This window comes from Macaca fascicularis, chromosome 13, assembly GCF_037993035.2.
Source record: "Macaca fascicularis isolate 582-1 chromosome 13, T2T-MFA8v1.1".
In the NCBI taxonomy this organism is placed as follows: domain Eukaryota; kingdom Metazoa; phylum Chordata; class Mammalia; order Primates; family Cercopithecidae; genus Macaca; species Macaca fascicularis.
In genome coordinates, this window is record NC_088387.1 from 62,632,900 (window position 1) to 62,638,731 (window position 5,832).

Genomic DNA, 5,832 nt, shown 5'->3' on the forward strand with positions numbered 1-5,832 from the left:
TATTAGCTTAAAGGTTCCCTTAATTATTTTAGCATGCAAACATTATTTATCAAATTTAAATTGATACCTTTCCCTTCAACCTAAACATTCCAGAAATTGTGGACTTTTTTTTTTTTTTTTGAGACAGGATCTTGCTCTGTCACCCAGGCTGGAGTGCAGTGGCAAGGTCTCAACTTTCTGCAGCCTTGAATTCCTGGATTAAGGTGATCCTTCTACCTCAGCCTCCCGGGTAGCTAGGACTACATGCACATGCCACCACACCCAGCTAATTTTTTTTTTTTTTTTTTTTTTTTGTAGAGACAAGGTTTTGTCATGTTGCCCAGGTTGGTCTTGAAGTCCTAGACTCAACCAATCGGCCCACCTTGGGCTCCCAAAGTGCTCAGATTTCAGGCATGAGCCACCATACCTGGCCTAGACTATCTTAATAAAAACAATGCCCTCCTTTTACCTTTTTTGTGTCTTTTATTAGTTTTTTCTATTTGCTTTTTAACCTCATGAAGAATTTATCACTATAATTTTATGCCACCAAAGTTTATTTAAATTTATTCACATGTTATCATTTTCTTTGCTCCTAATATGTTCCTGTTACTCAAAGCTAACATCTGGGATCACTTGCGTTTTTTTGTGAATTTCATTTCTTAAAAGTTCATTCAAAGAAGATCTGTTGATAGTGAACTATTAATTTCGTTTCAACAAATATCGCTATCTTACCCACTCTCTTGAAAATCACTTTGATTAACATGCAGTCTCAGTAGACAGTTATTTTCTCTGAGCACATTAAAGATGTTACCACAGTGTATGGCTTTCATAGTTGCTGTTGAGAAGTTCGCTGTCAATTCATCAAACATTGAAGGTTCTCATTTTTGCCTTGGTGCTTTAATACATTTATGTCTTTTGTGGTCTGCAGTTTTGTGTTCTAGATATTTATTTTCCTGGTTAGGATTCATTTAGCTTCATAAGTCTGAGAATTGGTATTATAATTCATATAATATTGGTATTATATTATATAATTCATATAATTATATAGGTATTATATAATATATTCATATAATACCAAAAGAATTGGTATTATAATTCTCAGACTTCATAAGTCTGAGAATTGGTATTTTAGAAAATTCTAAGCTGTTATGCTTCCAAATACTACTGCAGCTCCCTTTCTCTTGTTTTTGAAACTTAATTAGGCGTATATTAAAACTTTTTTCTTCCCCATCATGATTTAACTTTTAAAACATTTTGCATCTCTTTGCTTCTCTTCAGACATATCTTCCTGCTCACAAAATTTTTGTCTTTATTTGTATTCAACTGTTAAATCCATCCAATGAATTATATGTTTTTTCTATAAGCTCTATTTTTTCTTACTTAAATATGCTTTTACATTTGTATAACCTTTAACTATTTTTTATGATTTGTCCCTTATTCACCTTCTTAGCATTCATTAGACATATTTCTTTTATACCTGATAAATATGTTTTCTGAAGTCTTTGTCTTATTGTGTTGTTGTGTGTGTGTGTGTGCTGGTGATTGGCTGATGACTAGGACATGCTTACTTGTGTTTTATGTGACACTGAGCATGTAGTCTTTGGAGGAATTAGATGTAGGGATATCTCCATCTATATTTCTCACTTAGAATGATCCCTAGACTTTGTATTTTCCATACCCTTAGAGATCAAGGAAAACAAAGCTAAATTTACTTGGAACAGCAAATGTTCTCAAGACAAAACCAGGTTGAAGGTTACCTAACTCTCTCTTTCCCCTCTTTTACTTAATGTTTGACTCTGAGTATTATTTATTAATTTTTTTATTTACAATATTTTTCAAAAATAAATAAAGGCCGGGTGCACTGGCTCATGCCTATAATCCCAACACTCTGGGAGGCTGAGGCAGTAGGATTGCTTGAGTACGGGAGTTCCTGACTAGCTTGGGCAACATAGCAAGACCTCATCTCTACAAATAATGAAAAAATTACCTGGGTGTATTGGTGCACACCTGTGGTCCCAGCTCTCTGGGAGGCTGAGGTGAGAGGATCACTTGAGCCTGGAGGTCAAGGTTGCAGTGAGCCATGATTGCACCACTGCACACCAACCTGGGCAACAGAGCAAGACCTTTTCTCAAAAATAATATTAAAAATAAATAAAGACAGTTATTGAAAATCGTAGTTCTTCTTAGCACAAGGGCCACTTGCAGTAATAGGTGCTTAGTAAATATTTATTGAGTGAACGAATTCTCACATCTTTCTGTGTACAGTTGATGGCTCATCAAAACTTTCAGGGAATATAATAGAGAATATATACCCAGAGGGTATTTCTCTATACTCATATCTCTTCTACAAAGCAGTAGAAAAAAGGAATTATGAAAAATGAAAAGAAATCCTCTTCCTCACTTTGCTTTCGCTGAAAGAAAATAAAAAAGAAAGATGAAAATAAGACAAAAAGAAAATGGAAAAAATGTGTAGAATGATAAGAGAACAGCTTGGAGCTGTGAAGTACAGATCTCTGTAGTTGGTGCTTACTCATTCATGAGTATCTTTTACTTTTCTCTTTCATATCTGGAACTATTGCCAATTATTGTACAGATGTTCCTTCATATCTGCTGCCATGAGTAAATATAGTCTCTCTTGAGGGTTTCTGAGCGTCACACTCTGATCTTATCCAGTGTGTCACTTTTCTAATGGGCTAAGAGAGGAATCCAATGGTTTATTGAAAAGAATGTTAAATTGAATACTGGTTGCATTATAGAGAAAAGCACTTCCTCTAGTTCTCCAGAATCCATTTCAAGGACCTGCCACTTGTCTTTGAGCTCTTTCTCCTCTACTCTTCTTTTGCATTAGCTCTTTTAAGAGAAATACGTTTATCCCTGTACCCCATGGCCTGTGAAATCATTCCATTTCTCAGAACCATGTTAACAGAAAGGTGGCTGTCGATAGCTGGATTCTTCCATAAGTCATAATACTTTTAGATGAGCTTCATTATCTTCCAAGATGAAGTATACGGCGTCCTGGAATGGGGCCTAAATATCAGGACCATTAACTTTTCTCAAGGTGAGGACCATCTCCCCACTGCCTCCCTTTCTTCAGGCCTTCCTGCCACCGTCTCTCAAGGACTGTGGGGCCGCTAATGTCTACTTCGAATAATCAGAACTCAGCTAGTTTTTCATCCATGCAAGTTTCCTGCAATGAAGGAACCTCTTACAAGAGCCACTCTCAGGCAGAAGTGGCAAAAGAGAAATGCTGCCATTAACAAGCGGAGTACAAGTTGATGGAATATTGCCTCCTCACTTAATTGGAGTTCCTGACCAACCCTTTCTCCACATGAAGAAAGGAAGTGTTAAGTGAATGTCTAGGATATGAAGGATATGAACCTGTCCACATGTTGAGTGACATAGAAAGACCAAAGCATCTCAGTCATATTTTTTTTGCTTAGAAAACTTTCTTGCTTATGCCTTCCCATGTGCACGCACTGCAGCACACATTCTCCTAGGCGAGGTTGCCCCACTTTGCAAAAAGGAGTTTTCTTGGGCTGCCAGTGTCGGCTCTCTATACAATGACTTACAGCACTGGACTTCCTCCTGACATCACACTTCAATCAAAAACTTTTTGCACAAAATGTCACTTTCAAAGTTGCGGTTTGGGGGAAAAAACTGTCTATAAAAAATTCATGGCCACAATGATCTGATAATGCAGTGTTCTGATACCAGCAGATGTTTTGTCTAACATGTTCCCTGAAGCTGTACTCTGTGCCTTCATATCTTTCATTTCCAGTTGCTATCTGCTGACTGTGGGATGTCATGTACGTACCCTATAGCTATGCGCGGCAATTCGCATCTAACACCACCGCGCGTAATGAGCTTCACAAGATACTTGTCGCAATAACTCCGTACTTCCCTAACCATATGGAACACAACACTCTAAAGCCCATAGACACTTTTTTTTTATTACAGTTCAGATCCTTAAAACATAATCTGTGTGATGTCTAGTGAATGTACGTGAAGAGCTGCTGAAAACAAAGTTAACACTTGTTCACATCATCTGTTACAAATGTCCAATTTGGGACAATAAATTTCCTCGGAACCTGTTCTTTTGCTGACTCGTTGCTTTATCTTTTTTCCTCTTTCTCTCACGTCGTTTTTTTTAATGAACTATGCATATGTATTAAATGGGATTTGTTGTCCCTAGATACCAATTTGCATAAAGTACAAGCCATCATTGGTTGGAGAGAAGCAAATTACTTCTCCGGCAAGATCACACTTTTTTTTTTTTTTTTTTTTTTTAATTTTAACAAACCGCAGGCAGAGGCTGTTAACAGTACTTAGCCAGATATGCAAAGTATCACTTTTCTCAAAAGCAGCTTGATCAATGAGGGGGAAAAAGGTAAAAAGTGAAAGGTGATATTATTCAATTAAGTCCCATGAAAAGCTGACCTGAAACAGAAATGCCCATACCTGTTTCGCCACCTGTCCACTTGTCGGTAAGCTGAGCCTCTGCATTTCCCCTTCAGTGCAGGGCAGGTATTTATTCAAGCCTTTTGAGGAAAAAAAAGTACTTGAGAGACTTAGCAAAGAAGTGAGAGCAACTCAGCAGCTTTAAAAAATAACAAGAATCTCTCAGTTTCATTCTCTGCTTCTCGGAAAACTCACTGCTCTTCATTTATTTTTTCAAGTTACCCTTGCCATTCTTTTCTTTTCTTCATGACATAATAATCAAGCAGCGTGCTGTTAACAGCTCTGCTTATAATTGTTGACTTAAAATGTCTTGTAAGCCGTGAGTAGGACCTGCACTCCCCACCTCTGCCTACCACGAAAAGCGGATTCCCCTACGAGATGCAGTAATGTGCCTGGGACATTGCAGATGGAGCCCCCGGCGTTCAGGTCCATGGCAGTCCCCGGCTCTCTTCTTCCCATTATTCGCATGCTGTACACCTGTGACAAGTTGGCAATTTCTGAGTGATAATGCAGAAATTTGCAAATTCCAGTTTGTCCCTCTGCTAAGCAGAGCTGTGCTAGATTTTGCTAAATAAAGAAACAAACAGCTCTCTCAGCCAAGAATCTCAGACAAGTATTGGCGGGGGTGGGGGTGGAAGCTGTGAACCTTAGAAACAGCTGGGAGTAAGTGACGCTCTCCAACTTTGACAAACTTGCCATAGAAACTTCAAGACACTGTGGTCTGACTTACATGTGCATTTTCAGTTAAGTTTAAGTTCCAGGGTCTTTGGACAGAATAATGAATTTTTTAAATATAATTTTAAACCATTCTAACTAGACAACATGTACATTTCTTACAAGGAGCAAACAGTTGTTCTAAGCATTGTAACTCTTAAAGATAAACAAGAAAGCATTAGTAAATTCTGTTCCTCCTTCTGGGAAGGGGTACTCAATCATTTTTCACTTGTAAGGATCAAAGAGAGTTGAGTATATTATTTTCCCCTTATTGTTTTGTTAGGAGGACATGTAGAAATAAAAACAAATGACTGAGAAGCCAACTTGCTCAAGGTTGACACCCATGCCCAGGATATCTTTAGGGAAGACACAAATATGACCAATAATCTCCATCTAGAGGTCAGAGACTTTGTGAGTATGAATGTGTTTGATGTCCCTCTGCTCACCACTGTGTTCCTAGTGCCTAAAAAGCTGGCACTTATGAGATGCTTAATACCTATTTGCTAAATGGATCAGTGAATGATTGAGTTATGAATTTAGTGGTTACATAAAGGAAGTGAACTTCACACAGAAAACTATTTATCTGTTAATGTCACTAGAGTCAAAGATTAATAAAATTTATTTCACGTAAGTTTTTCCCTCTAAGTTCTATCAGATTAATGAAATTTATTTCATGTGTTT